Source organism: Equus quagga, chromosome 2 (genome assembly GCF_021613505.1).
Source record: "Equus quagga isolate Etosha38 chromosome 2, UCLA_HA_Equagga_1.0, whole genome shotgun sequence".
Classification (NCBI taxonomy): Eukaryota; Metazoa; Chordata; class Mammalia; order Perissodactyla; family Equidae; genus Equus; species Equus quagga.
This window is the reverse complement of record NC_060268.1, coordinates 152882786-152900618: the sequence shown is the minus strand read 5'-3', so window position 1 is coordinate 152900618 and position 17833 is coordinate 152882786. Positions and strand designations below refer to the sequence as shown.

Below are 17833 nucleotides of genomic sequence, written 5' to 3'. Positions count from 1 at the left end.
GACAAAGAGAAAGAAAGAATTAGTATGGTCATTTTCCAAAGAACCATTTTTACATTATAAAATTCACCAGATGTTACTCATGTTGTAGAGAGTGGACACTCCGGCCAAAACTGCTTCTGAGTGCCCATACAGATTAGATTCAATAAATGAGGAGTATTTACCTCATTAAAATATAAGGCCAGCTCTGTTACAGTCTCAATTTTTAGTGGCAATATCCTTCATACTTTTTAAGTGATCATTCACAAATAATTTTTATCTTATAGAGAAAAAAAATCATTAAATTTTTTTTTCCAAAAAATAAAACTCTGGCCACATTATTAACTCTAGCTGGTCAACATATACGTTTGTTTTAGGCCTGGATATTCCTGTTTATTAGTTTATAAGCCCACAATACTGACAATTCAGACACACTATATTACAAATCTTAGTTTAAAAACACTTAGAGACAATATAGTTTTAACATGGTTCCTTAGCATGATCAATTGGCTGGACTTTATAATTCTGCCAACAGTAATGCAGGAATCCTTCTACCCTTTCCTGGGGCATAGAGGAAGAGAGATCAATAACTTCACATTTCAGACAGACTGAAGGATGGAATGACAAGCAATTCCTGATTCCTAGCTTCTAAGTGAAGAAACAGATATGAAATCACATTATAAACTGTAAGGCTCTGTCAATGCAAGGTAATAGTATCATGTCTTCAGTCAAACCTCAGTCTTTACATTCTCCTAGAGCTTCAATAAACATTTTACAATAATCCACAGGAAGTCATTCTACATTAAAGAACCCTTTTCAATCATTTCCTTAAGTTCTCCAGTACAACTCTTAGAGTTTAACCTGGATAGTAGGGGTGGTGGGAAAGGATGATACTAGATTCAAGACAGGCTAGAGGCAATTCCTGCTTAGACAGCCATTGTTTTCAGAGCTGCCTTGTGTTTCTGGATCTGCGTGTTTTACTAACCCCATGCAGTGGGAATGCCCCAATTTTCCGGAGTTTGATACAATCTCTCTCTCTCGGGATGGTGTTTCCCCAAGAGCCTATTATCTGCCTTTCTCTGTAATGTAGCAGAGTACTGAGGGAAGCTTAATAAATGTGTGTTAACAGGTGTTGTTTGATGTCTTCCAGCTAATTCTTCTTTTCTTTACTCTTTGACGTTATCACCCAGTCATGAGGTGCCTTCACAGGCAAGCTTACCCCAGACAGCCCACATCAGCCTCCTACTTCCCCACTCTGCTCTGGCCTCTGAAGCAGTGTGGTTTTAATGGAAAGAGCACAGATTGTGGCATATGAAAACTTATATTCTACTTCCAGCTCTGACATTTACTTTCTACAGGATCTTAGGCAAATTACTTAACCTCTCTGAACCTTGGTTTCCTCATCTGTAAGTCAGAACTGATTATCAATATTTCAAAGGACTGTTGTTCAATATTAGATAACGTACATAAAGCACAAAGCACAAAACCGCAGGTGCTCAATTTCAGTTTCTCTGTTCCTGACTCACGGAAAATTTGAAGACCAAGTGGTGAATAAAGCTGCTGAGACATGTCTAAATACAAAACAAAACAAAACTAAGAAACCATTAGTCAAATCTGTTGTTTAAACTGCTTTACGAGAGAAAAGGTTACACTGTGTTTTTATTTTCACAACTAGCAAGAGGGCAGTTTTATTAAGTGGTGCCACAGGCATCTGAAAGGGCCTACAGTAGACTACAGATTAGAAAGATGAAAAATGTCTTAGAAAATGCCTATACCAAACTTGAAACTCATCACTGAATTATGAATAAACCAAGAAAAAAGACCATTACAGAAGTATTATAACAGGTACATGGGAATGGTGAACTTTAAAGGTACATGTGGGCAACAGGGCCAAAATCTAACAAAAAGAAAAGACCAAAAGAAACTAGGAAAAAACTCATGGAGCAGTATACTAATGATGTGTATATTTTCTGTACAGTGTCCTTCAATAAAAAGTTTTAAAAAGGTAACATCTAGGGCCAGCCTTGTGGCACAGCTGTTAAGTACACATGTTCCGCTTCAGGGGCCCAGGGTTCGCCGGTTCGGATCCCAGGTGTGGACATGCCAACGCCTGGTGAGCCATGCTGTGGTAGGCGTCCCCCATATAAAGTAGAGGAAGATGGGCACGGATGTTAGCTCAGGGCCAGTCTTCCTCAGCAAAAAGAGGAGGATTGGTAGCATATGTTAACTCAGGGCTAATCTTCCTCAAAAAAAAAAAAAGGTAACATCTGGAAGGTCAACAGGAAGAAGCTCCCTCTGCTGTGTGAGAAAGGCAAATAGTATCTCCTTCCTTCAGAATAGGTGAGACACCAGTGACTCCCCTGAGTTAGTGACTGTTCAGTCATTTCCAACTCTTGCACTCAACAAGACGTACACGGGAGCTTAACAAACTCCTCATGCAGCTGCGTGAGACTTTATGGCTCAGGGAGAAGTCAGAAGGCCCCTGCTGAAGGACCCCTCCAAGAGGTACCTTGTGGCTATGCCTATCAGGTGATGCAAAAGCACAATGTGTGTTATAGGATACAGTACTGTGAGACGGTGGAGAGCAGTCTGCCACTTACTAGCTATGTGACCTTCGCCAAAACACTTAACCATTTTGGGTCTTAGTAGATTACCCATCCCATCTACCACTTAGGATTGCTGCAAAGGAAAACCTACAAAGTTTATGAAAATATCAGTTACCATTATTGTCAGCCAATCACATCAAACGTGCTTCAAAAAAAACAATGCAGAGCTCAGGAAAGTTTATGAAGCTTTCTTACAACTGAAAAAAATGAATTTTCTAGATAATTAAAGGTTACCCTTCAAGTACCAAACACTTTAAAAGTATAAAATATTTTTGATGGAAGTCTTTTAAGAATTACAACCTCCTCTGAACACAATTTATTCTTTCTTAATGACTCAGGGTCACTACCATGTGCACTATTATTGAACTTTGGCTATTAATTTTATTGTACTGAACTGAAACATATTGATAGTTTTGAGGGCTACTCAATTAAGTAAATTTGCCGAAACACAAAAAAGTTACAGTGGCAGTTGGCATTTTATAAAATCTTTCTCCTTATTGGCTTGCAAATAGCAGCTGTGCTTAGGCGTCCCACTTCTATGTTTAGCAGTGCACCTCTGCTCACTGGCTGAGAAATCCTAACTCAAGTGCTGGACTGGTACTTTAGCCTCTGAAAGAAGGCATGAGGAACAGTTTTCTGAGTAAAGCACAGGGGTTTTCTAACAACAACTTCAACTACTCAGAGGCCTTTACTCCTCAGTTTTTGGTTCTTGGATGTGTTCCTGAGGCTTCTGAGATAGGTGACTATAAATAAGTGGGATATCACTGCCTTTTCAATGCATCAAAGACTATACTATAAGTACATTTTAACAACACACAAAAAAGGGTGACAAAGGTCTACAAGAAAGATTAAGAAATATCACGGCATCTTATTGTACAAAACCGAAGAGATAAATGGTTCCTCCCAACTCAAGAAGCACAACCATCGCCACAGCCTGAAAGTCTTCTGGGCTGCTTCATGCCTGAGGCTGTGCTCCAGCAGGCGGCTTCAGTGTTTGGGATGAACAACGTGCCTGGAGATTAATGAAATCAAGGTGTGTGCCCAATAAGAGGACTGAGTGCTCTGAGGGAAACTGAGGAAGTGCTTTCTTCTAAAATGATGCTCACACAGAATAAAAAACCGAACAATAATTAATCCATAGGTGTTATCTAACTTCCTTTATGGTTGTGAGATTTGGATCTGCTGCTGTCCCATATGTTTCAATAATTTAGTAGTGCTTCAATATTTTAATTACCCTCAACTAACGTAAGGTCTTCCAAAGGGCCGTGCAACCAGCCCTAAAGCAATGACTGTGGCAATATGGCTCAGCTAGTCTTTTTCACAGCATGATGGTAAGGTGGCGCCTTCACAACTAAGGCATAGTGAAGAAACATTATTAGTATGCACTGAACTCTAACCTGGAACAATGCAGTACCACATTCAGATGCTGAAAAATAGCATCAGAGAGGCTGACACAGGCTACACCAACCTTTAGAGTCACTTACAGCAGTGGTTTGCGGAAGCTCAGGAGATGAAAAGATTAAAACTGCAAATGGCAACCTTGCTTGAGAGAGAGACATGAACCAAGGGTCATTTGTGTGTTTTCCTGGTAAAAAGGATCAGGAACAATGTACTGGTGAACCACAGGTCTTTAGAGCAAGTGTGGGGTGCTCTTCATCAGTTGCCTCTTGGGCCGTCTCAAAACTATCTGAACCTGGAGTCAGTGTATCCTTTCCTGAAATCCTAAGCCATAGTGGTTTGTAAAATTCATTGGCAATTATAAAGGATCTTGCATATTTACCCAATAATTTGTATCTTTTACTGACTTAATTTGTCTTGTCTTTGTCTTAGCTTTCAAAGCAGACGTAAGCTTCCTGAGTGTAAGGATGAACTGCATTTCATGTTTTTCTGTTTTCTCTTAGCAAAAGAGCAGAGAGGGAAAGGGCGTACCAAGGATGCTTCCTGGGTTTCCTTCCTGAGCAGCACCATTTACTGAGACAGGAAAACAGGGAATAAAGCCGGCAGCTGGTGATTGCTGGGGTGTGTATGTGTCTCATGAGTTGTGTTCTGTACATACTGAGTTGAGGTGTTCATAAGATGCAGAATCTGAGATGTCTGGTAGGCAACTGGACAGACAGGCATGAGCCCACCAGAAGCTTCGCTTGGATCTGGGAACCCTCACATTAATATTAACCTTTGTTCAGGTGTCATTAAACGGCCCTGTTATAATAGCTAACTTTATAACTATAGTAATAAAATCACTTTTGACTGTGCCTCTAAATTATCCAGCCTACCTTGTTTGATTTTCTCTAGAAATTTTCTCAATAAGACCTAAGTTTAGATGAATTTTAATTTCATATCATTTGAATATTTAATTTTTAAAATTAACTTCAAATTTCTGAAGTTTAATTCTATTACTATTTCTTTATGTTTTGAAAAAAATGGATGCTGGCCACTTTTAAACAGCTGGTCTGTACCTTTGCTTCTAGTTATTTAAGTTTTCCAATAGCCTTAGGCCTTTCATAGAGCCTAAACATACCATTTGCCCTGACTTACAATACTCTCAGGCAGGGAGCAGGGAGACCAGAGAGGGACGAGTTCTGTCCTGCAGACCAGCTCGACCTAAGCGCAAGCACTGTCTTTCAGTTCAGTGATTACAGTTGGTATCATGGTACGTCCTTCCCATCTGACTGTATCAGATTGTTACAAGCACAATACTTCATCACAGATTTTGAAATCACTTGTTTGATTTCATGTTTCTTCCGCTCAACAACTGGACTCCCTGTGGTAGGTAAGTGAACTTTTTATCAACCAGAAATACTTCACCACCACCATTAAAAAGGAGTAAGATTCTAGGAACTGGTAAATGGAGGAAAGAGCTGTAGAAGAGGGAAACTTGACTTCAAACTACCTGGATTAGTTTCGAGCTTCTCTCCTTCGTGAGAAATGGCCTACATGACCTTGACCATTTTGTCTTTCCATCCCCAGTTCAATGCCTAATTCTTAAGGGTGTGGCAAAAGGATAAGATAATATTCATAAAAACTTTGAAAGGCACAATTTAAGAACATACGTTGTTTCACAACCCTGTCTTTAATGATTTACTCAATGATGTTTTTCTAGATCAGAGGTTAGACACAGCTAAACTCACCTACTTTGTCAATACTGCAGTACTTAAATTCCCAAAGGAAAGCATTCCTGTGCTTAATATAAATGGTGGATGGTCAATGCTTATGTCATGTTAGGATAAAAAGAGCAAATAGAGAAGAGATCTGGCAGAGAGCTGAGATGACAATTTTAGGAGTAGAATTTGGGATTGCAGGATTCAAGAAGTCTCTCTAATATATGCTCTCTAACCACCACTAAAACTGCTTTGGCAAATGCAACATCACTGATGATCAAAATATATTCTTGTTGACTGAAAAACGTGAACGATGTTTGGATGGGAGCTAACCTTTGTAGCAGAAAAAGGTAGTCCCAGGAAAACAGATGAGGAGAGAAAGCTACAGACAACACTTTAGACAGAGTAAACCAAATTAACAGTTGTAAATTAATTTGGCCTGATTGTGTTCTTTAAATACAAGACAACATGAAAATGCATCATCAGCTCCCATTCAAGGCAATAAGAGTTGTATTTTTTGTCAGACAATCTGAAATTAGGTTCCCTAATTCCTTACTTCTGGTCCTCTACATACACACAAAAAAAAACTCTGCTAGCTTTTCTGTATCTCAGGGCTTAATATCCCTGATAAAAGGCTATTATTCAGAGTAGATCTAAATATTATAGAAGCCGTTTAAGGCTTCTCTATTGTATCTCCTGTTTCTCTACAATTTAACCAAACTGTCAAATCTATTAAATTATAATATAAAATATAATTATCAAAGAGATTCTCATGTTCGCTATTTAACATATTTTCACCCTGTAGGCAAACGTACCTGGGAAGCTAAAATATAATCAGAAAGTTACTTGGTGAGTAGAAAGTCAGAGCAAGAGGTTATTAAGCACAATAGTACAATGCTTCCATCTCCTAAGAATGTCATGGGCTCACAAAAAAGACAGTTCTGTCAAAAACTGAACAAGTTTTCACCAAACTGATTTTTGTTTCTATCATTCCAAGTAAGACTACACATGCAAGACCAAATACATTACATTTGGTGTTAATTAATTTAAAGAAAAGGAGCAAGGATTCAAAGGCTATGAAAGACATAAGATTTTGGACTGAATGGCATAAATTTAAAAAATGATAGTTTCTGGAAGTGGAGGAAGAAACAGCCCTAAGTGAAAAAAGCTAATGCTGATTTGTGGGAGTACAAACCTAAATTATTAATCTAATGAGTATTATAACTAAGAATTCTTAGAAAACACTTTGAAATAGACTTTAGGAAATAACACAATTTCAAACAAAGAGGACAGACTTCCACCCAGGGCTGATTTGAACTGAGTGTCTGCCATTAGCCTCACTGAGTGAGTGAAACCAGATTAAAGAAAGATCTGGATGTTAAAGGCAAAACTGACATTTTAGAAGGTCAGGATTACCTGAGAGCTCATGACAAGACAGTGAGACGGCTTTTTCTTGTTTTTGTCTGTCTGGTGGGGGATTAAAATTTATGTTGTTCTTTGGGGGAAACTGGCCTTTATTTCCCAATTTAAATGACCAGGACAATGATGGGCTAAAAAAATACTACTGCTTAAGCAGAATACAGAGGCGCTCATTCCTCAAGTGAGAGAAAATGCACCATATCCTGATGTTCTTTTAAAGGAGGGTGAGGGGAAAGAAACATTTGTCAAGGCTGAACAGAGGCCAAGGACCGTCCATGGTCTCCCTGGAGTGGGACTGAGAGGAGTCAGAGTCCAGGCAAGAGTTCACTACAATGGAAATTGTTTCTCTTGTAATAAGAATAATGATAAACTCAACAAAAACCCATAGCACCACCTTGCAGGGCAGTGTGTATGCAGAGGGGTGACCTAAAGGAGGCATGGGGAGCTGACACAAGTAAACAAAAACACAAACAAAAGGACATTTAATAGTTCACATGACAGATCCCAGCAACACAGTCTTTTCCTCTCAAGAAATAAAGTGATATGTTTTTCGGGGGTTTTTTTGAGGACTAGCCCTGAGCTAACATCCGCTGCCAATCCTCTTCTTCTTGTTGAGGAAGATTGGCCCTGAACTAACATCTGCGCCCATCTTCCTCTATTTTATATGGGGTATGCCTGCCATAGCATGGCTTGATGAGCGGTGCGTAGGTCAGTGCTGGGGATCCAAACCGGCGAAACTCAGGCTGCCAAAGCGGAGCGTGAGAACTCAACTGCTACGCCACTGGGCCGCGCGTAAAGTGCTTTGTTTTTGACAAATATTTCTAGTTTCTTTTTGGGTGAAAGGAAGTGAGAGACTAGCAGATTATATATCTAAATAAGCAGATATTTGATACTGTTCAGCGTTTTTTATGATTTTTATGGGATCTTCTATATCCTAACTTTTCTCCTGTTTTCTTGAGGTTCTTCATCTCTATTCCTGAAATCATACAAATCTTTGGCATAATCCTTAAAAGTGGCAAATTCTACTTTTATTGTCATATATATAGTAAATCACTTAAAATTGACACAATGACAGCAGTCCTAATAATTGTAATTAAAGGACTTAGACTACTTTGTAAAAGGTAAAACATTAAAAAAGGATTTTTATGGAACCTTATAAAGATTTAATGTTATTTCTCACTTGTTCACCTCATGAATGTTAGAAGAGGTATGTATATTTTAAAATGGGGCGCTCTTGGAATTAACAGTCCTTTATAACCATTCCCCACTCCACCTCTCTCTGGAAACACTCAAGGCTACTGTTGGAGATATACTGGAGTGGGGTGAACTAAGCAGAATTATCTACACTCAAGTTTTTACTCAGATATACTGGAAGACAAAACATAACTAAATGCATAAACACATGCACATTCATACACACATACTCAACTGAAGTATTTATTCTACCTCAATTCTTACCCCTACTTCCATCACTTCTCTCACTTCCAATACACTAGCTAGTCCAACTACACTGACTCAACTTCCCTTGGAGAATACAACATTCTAAGCTCCCTACCACTAGTTTCTGCCCATTTTAGAATTTGCTTCGCATTATCCAGAACTGTCATATTCCTGTAGCCCAATTCTGATCTTAATTTTTTGGCATCAAACTTCTGTCAACTTCCCACTGTTCACACTCCATCCTCCACAGCAGGGGGCTGTGTTAGATATTTCTTCTAACTTTATTCTCAAGGTTTCTATCTTTTATTAAATAGCACTTATGCTGCATGGTAACAGTCGACATGGTTATCTCCTCCACTGGACTGTGAACCTTCTCTAGGTCCAGCACTTTGTCCTTTTTAACTTGGTAGCTTCACTACCTAAAACTTGGGGTCCAGCTCATCTCATCTCAGGGATAAGTGATGAATAAACTAACCAAATAAATTACTATTAGTGAAAATAATTTTCCCAAGACATTTTTCATGGGAATTGAAAAGGGGAGAAGAAACATTTTGACATATAATCAGAAGGGAAAAGAAAGCTTTCAACAAAAATGAATTCAAATCAACAAGGCAGGGAAAGGGAGAAACGAATTTTGAAGGTCAGACAGTAGGAGTATAGGCTACTAACTCTAAGCACACAGGAGGTTGCTGGTATGCTCTTCAAGGTAACAGAAATACTGGGATGAAAAACTATGGTTTACATAATGGTTTTCAAAAGCCATAGAATTTTTGACTGCAACGCAGAACAAGAAATACTTTTTCACAAAGTGACCCAGTACATATATCCCAGTTTGTATGTATATGATGACACACAAATTTCAATGAAATAGTATTTATCCTTATTATATGCTATGTTCTCTGATTCTCTTTTTCTTTTTAAAATGCTGGTTAGGACCTACTAAATTGATCTTACAACTGATTAATAGGTCACAACTGGTTGATCCGGTTTGAAAAACTGGTCTACACAGACTCACCAATTCCTACACCCTCATCAGAATCTGCTATCCTGGTTATTTTCTTTTTAATCCCTCTCTCTCTAGCTAAAGCTACACTGACAGGTTTTCCTGGCAAAAATGTCTCAAGTCAGTTTAACAGACGCTGGAATGAACATCTCTAAACTGTGCTAGCTATGATCTGATTTATCTGTTTGAAATGCACAGAACATCTGATGAGAGTGTTAACTAAAATCACAAACAGGCAGAAGATTCTCCAAATTCTTTCACTGGAATACTAAAGGTCTGATGATTACACACATATGCACGCACACATTCCCACACTCCCATGCTTAGTTCTTACATTCTGTTATTCAAACTCCATCACCACATAAAAAGAAAAATCTACAGATTCAAAGCATGTAAAATTTCAACCTTGAACATACAAAAACCTCTGTATACAATGGAAATACAAATAAATTCTACCTAACTTTATAATATTTCATCTTAAACATCTACTTTCCAAACAACTTTTATTGTATCTAGTCTTTGAAAAGAAACAAAGAATGATTAATAGTTTGATAATAATCCCCTGTGACAGGATCAAGAAATGCAGAAAAGCAGCATTCCAGGTTTCAATTGTAGTTCCAACATTTTCATGTCTTTGACTGAAGAGCTAAAGCAAGATTGGCTGCCCAGTGTCTCAGTCTAATACAAACTCATCTGCCTCGAAGTTCTAATCAATATAAACAGCTTCCTCTACAACTTTTAATCTGATTTTCTCACTCTCCCTACCCCTCATGCTAAATCAATTCCTGCCAGGTGCTTCATTCCCAGCTTTCATTTATTGAGCACTTGCAAAAAGCGTGGACGTGGTGTTAAGTATTCTACATAGAGAATCTCATTTAAGCCTCAGAGCAAATCTCTGAGGTAGGTAGTTTAAACTCCCTTTTACAGATAAGAAAACTGAGCCTCATAATGGTTCAATAACTTGCTCAAGATCAAGTACTAGGAAAGAAGAAGGGCTGGGATTTTAAGCCAGGCTCATCAAATTCTGTCTTGTAAACTCAGATATTCTCTCCCCTCCATAGATGCTTTACCTACTCTTCAAGATTCACCTCCTCCAGCACTGAGTTAACAATGCTGACTTCTATTTAACAATGATGTTTTATATGCTTCAAGTGTAATTTGTTTACTGGTAATTTCATAATATAGATTTAATTCTCTTCCTAAAAAACCATGTAAGTTCATTCAAGAGGGAAGCTAAATTAATAGTTGAGATTTAATTAGTTAAAAGTGAAACAGAAAATTATTAGTAGATAAAAACCCTCATTCTAATTCTAAGTTTACTCAAGAGCACCAAAGCGGTATAGCGATAAGTATAATGGTCTGCAATCATGAGTATTAAGGGCAACTCATTATGTCAGGAGGGCAAGTCCCCCAAACTCCCCCAAGTTCCTTTTAAATTATTTAAAAAATTAAAGGTTAGAATGGGACCGACAGCATTTAATTCAGTGGGTTAATCAAAACCTCCTATGGTCACAACAATGTGAAAATACTTAACACTACTGAACTATACACTTAAAAATGGTTAAGATGGTAAATTTAACGTTATGTGTCTTGCTGAATAAACAAACCTCAAAAACGCAAAAAAACGGGGGGACCCCAAACCAAGAACCTTCCTGTGTTGCATTTTGAAAATATATAACATGTTAAAGCCTTACAGTCTTGAACAGTCATGCGCTGCATAACAGCATTTGGTCAACGACGAACTGCATATACAACAGTGGTCACATCAGAATAGTACCACATAGCCTAGATGTGTAGTAGACTATACCATCTAGGTTTGTTAAGTACACTCTATGATGTTCACACAATGATGAAATCACCTAAGGACACATTTCTCAGAAGGTATCACTATCATTAAGAGACGCATGACTGTAAACTGATTCAGTGGATCTACTGTAGGTCCCAGGCACCTGCATTCTTAAAAGACTGTTTCTGACTGACACAGATTATATCCAATGATCCCCAGAACTCTCTGTGCTCTGACATTCAAGGTAGAACTAGTCTGCACACAACAGAAATAGAAATCATGAATAATATACCTTAAAATTAATCAGAATAAAAAGTAACTCGGGCTGGCCCCGTGGCCAAGTGGTTAAATTCGCGTGCTCCACATCAGTGGCCCAGGGTTTCACCAGTTTAGATCCTGGGCACAGACCTAGCACTACTCATCAAGCTATGCTGAGGTGGTATCCCACAGAGCAGAACAAGAAGAACCTACAACTCGAATATACAATTATGTACCGGGGGTCTTTGGGGAGGAGAAGAAGAAGAAGAAGAAAAGACTGGCATCAGATGTTAGATCAGGGTCAATCTTAAAAAAAAAAAAAAAGTAACTGCTCAAGCTAATTTTTGCAAAAGTATCATCAGATTCATATAGTTCATAATAAAAACTGAAAATGGATTTGTTTTAAATAAAAGTCATCTAAAATGACATTCAGATGTATTTTTTTTTCCTTTAGGAAATGCTGCAATATAAAGTCGAGACTTAAGGTTTTAAGACCTTATTATCCAATAAAGGGATGATACTTTATTTCCCAATGTTTAAGCAGATATAATTAATGCTATTTACTTGACATTTAATATAAAATTGCATTTTTAATAGACTCAGAGTTGAAATGAGGCCTAAAAAGCATTCAGCCCAACACTCTCACTTTACAGATGAAAAACAAATGATCTTTCTAGTATACCAAGTTGAAAGAAATTTACAGTACCAAATAACCCCTTATCACTCCATATTGCTGATAAATAAACTTGGCAAGAAGAGCACAATCAACACTTTAAAACTACTAGTCAACAAACAATAGTATTCTTACGTCTATAAAAAGCTCCAGACTCAAGAAGATTTAATACTTAAATGTTTTGATATATTTTTGCTTACTCTCAAGTTAAACTCTAACCAAATCATGGCTTGAACCATTAATTATATACCCATCAACCTTTTTAAATAACATTTTGTTCTGAGAACATTTCTTTTCCACTAACCTCTGAATACGAGCCTGTCTACTCCAGCTGTAAATGCAGTTTGATATTCCACACTACCATTTCCCCCAAAACACCAAAAACCTAACAACATATAAGCTGAGTACGAGGAATAAAGTTCTGTGTTAAAATGCTTACCATTTGGAGAAGCAAATAATGATAAAGTGGACATTCTGAATACAAGAATAGTTATCTACTATGGTATTTAATAAATACTTCCTATTAAAAAAAGGATTTTTCACTCATTTCAGCTACAAAATCTAAGACCATATGACTTGGGTATATGTCTTTACATTTGAATACAAGTGTCCAGGGAGAGAAAGTCACAGTCCTTGGCGAAAAAATAACTCCACAATTCAGGAAATGGCAGGAAGTTATACTATTTTCCATTTTTTCCACTCCATTTCCCTGATTCTTACACCTTCTTAAGACATAAGGATCCCTGAATTAATTCCAAGTATCAGCAGAATCAGAGAAGAATATTCTGGATTAGAAGAAATAAATCCTTTTTTAAAACAAGGTCACAAGAATTGAAGAGAAAGTATCAACTAGATCACTAAAATAAATTCATTTATGAGTTGCCAAATTATAATCAGACTACACTGATCTGGCCACCAGTTTAGAATGGATAATGACAAGAAACAAGGAGCTACAGCTTTGAAATTTACAAAGAAAGAATAATTAGGTTTCCAGAAAAATGTTCTATAAACTTAATCAGCATAACTGATTAAGGAGAACAACTGAACCAGTGAATAACCCTGTAGCAGCAACAAAAATTTCCAATACTATCAACGTTGAACCAAAAGGAGAAATAGCTAGACATCCAAGCAAATAAGACAAAAAATATTAACTAAAAGATAATCTAGACCAACTACCAACACATCATTTTTGAAGATCAAATGCCATTAGAAGTGATCAGAAATCACTTCAACCACCCTGCATTAATTACATGTGTATCATGAGCTTGAAAAACCAGCTTTCTAAAATATTTTGCTCTCATTTCTAAACTTTATCACTATAATCCAGCTGTTCCCTAACCACCTTACAACAGGAATCACTTTATAATACAAAACTTCTTTCGAGACTTAGTTTCTAAAAACTACAATATAAATGTTGAGCAACATATATGCTGTTCTTTCATTTGTCCTGGTAAAAGAAAACACCAGCACCCTCCCAAGAACCAGAACTACTATAATGAAGTGATTGACAATGTTGCTTTCATACTTATGCCTCAAGAAAAGAGCACACAAAAATTACTAAATCATTATTCTTTTTAGCAAGCAATCTCAGCATAAAGTTTTACGCTAAGAAAATTAACAAAAACTAAGTCTAGCAAGCAGGTATTATGAAAATATCATTGTATCTTATTTAGCAGAAAATATTTTTTTTAGGTGAATAATCCAATGAAGAAAACTGAGGTAGAGGAGTATCAAATTAGTAAAGGCACAGAGCTACAGGGCAGTACTGCATCCAAATACTGAAGCACAACTGGGAAGGAGCAACTTCTACATTATCTAAGAGACTTCATCTGGATAAGAATTCATCATAAAAAATTACCAACTTTGATTACCACGTGCATTTACGGTACACTTCAAAACCTTATCCCTTTTGTGGATTTTTAAAAGAATCAAAATCTTAGGAAGTAGAAACCAAGCTTTTAAAACAGTCTTTCACAACAAAATTTATTAGAAGAATAGTGGTTTTGAAAAGTCTAGCATCCAGTGAGAACTACCATACACAACATTACAGCTGGGAATGTTTCTTCAAAATGTCATGGTCAAATAATACAATGGAACCATTAAATCTTACACATGCACGAAAGAACTAGCGCTTTTGACATACAATGCAAAAAAAAGGGGACCACATGGATTAAAGTTTTAAGTACTCATCACATACATTAAGACACAGCTTATTTTAGTCCAGTCAAAAATCAGAACTGTATTAAAAAATTTAATGTAGTGCAATCAAACCAAAAAACTTAATTTGTGATCATAAGTGCTCTACTACATAAACATTGATCATAGCAAGGAACAAAAAGTTCAAATCACACAGTACAAAAAATCTGTAAATAAATATAAACTACAGTACAAGAGAAATATTAAATTATACAATTCCGTTAAACTGTAAACAGTATATTGAAATGAGGTCCATAAGAGTAAAGGGGGTTCCTGTTTTGTTGCATGATACTTGAATTTCTAGAAATCTGAAAGATGCCATTTTCCATATCTTCAAAGGCTATGGGTTTTATATACGGAGAATTCTTTTTAGATGTAAGATATCAAATATTAAAGCAGAGGAATAATCTATTTTGTTAACCACAGACAACACTGAGGAAAACAAAAGGAGTTTTAAAGAATAAAGACCTCTAGTAGACAAGTCTTAACATTAAAGATGCGAAGGGCTAAAACACTGGAATTAGAACTTCACATCTTAAGACACCTGTCACTGAGGACTTCAAGGCTACAAAATATACTGACAAAATCATCTGCTGATATGCAGACCTACACCTCTGCTAAGTTTTTGATATTTACATACTCATGTTACAACACCAACTTTGGCAGAATCACTACTAATAAACTCAGAGCACTCCTGGCCCAATGGTTCCATCACAGTGGCCAGTGCACAGAATTCTCTAAAGACATTGCATAAACTAGAATGTAGAGGTCAGACACCCAAGGACCAGTGCTTGAATTTAGTAGTAGTATGGTGAAGAAGCAAGAGCCACATTGAGGAGGAACTGCATCTGTTAGGTTTACAGAAGCAGCAAGGAATGTCATTTAATTGTGCTGGCTATTAGTGGCATTTAAAAATATATAGTTTAACTCTGTGTGTGTGTGTGTGTGTGTGTGTCTGCGCGTGCGTGCATGTGTGTTTTGCATGTGCTGGCTAAACATTTACGCATTTTTTTTAAATACACTGTTAACAGGAACCCCCATATTATCTGCTCAGTAGTAATAACTGAATATATAGAATGCCACTATAAGAGTGTGAGGCACCGTGTGCTGGAGAGTTATATGCAGCTTTAAAATCTGTTTGGCTGAGTTATACCTGGATACCTGAACTGAGTTTTTAAGTTGACATTCATCAAGGATGTGCTACCAGCACGTTGAAATAAAAGCAAAACAGAAAAATACAAGTCACTGTTAGGTTTAAGAATAGCATCAAAGTACCTGAATTGAATGAGAATAGTGTGTAAACTGTCCCTGAGGGTTTTTAAACAGTGTGTACAAGTTGGATTCCTAAGAACATTAGTTTTATTTAGCAGTGTGGACTGATAAAATACCAATGTCTGACAGTTTAAAGTAGAGGTTATAAAGAATTATATGCAAACACTCCAAATGTATAGTTTATACATTTCTTTCCAAAGCAGCAACAAGCTGCTGTAAAGTATACATCCCATCAGAACAAGCAACATGTGGGAGTCAGATAAAGGTTTCTATCTTAGTCTGGTTTTCTGACAGCACAGCATACCAATATCCATGACTATATCTTTCCTAGATCAGAATGTAACTAATTTCGACTAGCAATATAGGATTAGACTTTTAATCAAACACTTTGCTATTACATACTAAAATTCCTTAAACTTACTAATGCTGGTATACTAACCTAGTTAATTATCCCCCCCTCATTTTAGAAATATACCCTTCCACAACTTAAAAACATTAAGATCCATTTTCAGTCCTCTGATGTAAAAAGCATGTCAGTGAATTAATATTAAAAATTTACACAGTAAAAAGGCTTGAATTTCAGCCAAAGATTCTAAATACTGCTCATTCCCTGAAGACTTAAAGGGAGAGAGAATCCCTACCCATTTTCCTAGTGATTTATTTTTCTAAAATGGTCTGACACAACTTTTCATTTTGGGGAAATTCCCCTCACCTCCTCTCAAATTCCAAATTCTTAAGCCTGAAATGCTTAATGAAACGGGAAAAATGAGGCAATCACTTGGAATTGCTTGAAAGGTACAAAATGTTATTGTCTTTTTTAATAAGACAAGAATTATTTATATTAATGTGATCTGACCCCATATTATGTAGTTATGCTTTATATTTTTAAATAATCACCCTAAAACTTACAGTACCTAAGACTCTGAAGATAAATTAAGACTTTTAGTGTTGTAACAGAAAAAGTGCTGAATTATCCCTTTTCTAGTACTTTAAACATTTCGGACAAGTGCTTTCCTAGTGACAGTAAAGTTTACTATATACCCTTCCACCAAGCAGGAAAAAAAAAAAAGTCACCTGGATGAAAGAAAAGACTTTTAGGAGTGTAGCACCAGGTATTTACCAAATAACAGATGTTGTTTCACTCATTCTGAGGGGGTAAAAATATTCTAGGTTGAAATTCTATTTGGCTATTGAATGTTAAAAATCCCTGCTCTACTGTGTCAGTGTCCTGTGTCCAACCCCCCGCCCCAGTCCCCTTACACACTATCCACTGAGAATCTAATCTCTAAAGAGATTATTTTAAAATTTATGTTTTCAGGACATACCTGAGAAAGGGTGCAATTATGCAGAACAAGGAACCCAAGACTGCACTAATACTGGTTATAGGTTCATAAATTCTTTCCCAAGACAAATCTAAAAGTCTAAGAGGTATGGATCTTCAAATATGCCTTACTGCTTGAGATTTTTTTGGTATGTGTGTAGGGTCATTTCCAGTGTTGAAAAGATCATCTTGAGCCTGTTCAATGACAGTTCAAGATGGGGTAAAGAGTTCATTTTCATATTCAAACAATAAAGATTAAATATTATAACATTTGCTACATCCAATAAATCTATGATTAACTAAAAGTGCTTGTTTTTCGGCTTTTATTGATACAGCTCTAAATGAACTGGAAACCTTAAAATTACTCCCCAAATAGTTGCAGAGTTAACTCATGTTTTATTGTTTGACAAATCAACATTAACTAGCCTTGATTCTCATTTTCAAACAATCTAAAAGATTTTCCTGACTATCAAATGAAGATGGCCCAACTTTAACCACACTATCTATCCTGCGACTCATTTTTAGGATTGTAGGACAGAATCTTTAGCCTTTTCTCAAGTCTACATACTTTCCCATCCTACTTCCCACCCCCCTCCCAATCTCCTTCATAACACTTAGGGCACACAGCTACAGGGCTAACATCTGCTTCTTTAAAAGGTAACTGCAAGGTTATTTGGGAATAAGAGACAGAGGATATACAAAGAATTTCCTCTATTTTCCCTTCAGTCACCAAGTTCACAAATCCTACTCAAGTCTCAAGGACAGAATGAATCCAGAAAAACGAA

The 17833-nt window shown here is 36.8% G+C and overlaps 1 protein-coding gene across 16 annotated transcripts in view; it reads right to left on the bottom strand.

Moving 5' to 3' along the window:
• LCOR (ligand dependent nuclear receptor corepressor) overlaps nucleotides 1-17833 on the bottom strand; it is a 130142-nt gene that overhangs the window by 14166 nt on the left and 98143 nt on the right. The window lies entirely within an intron of this gene.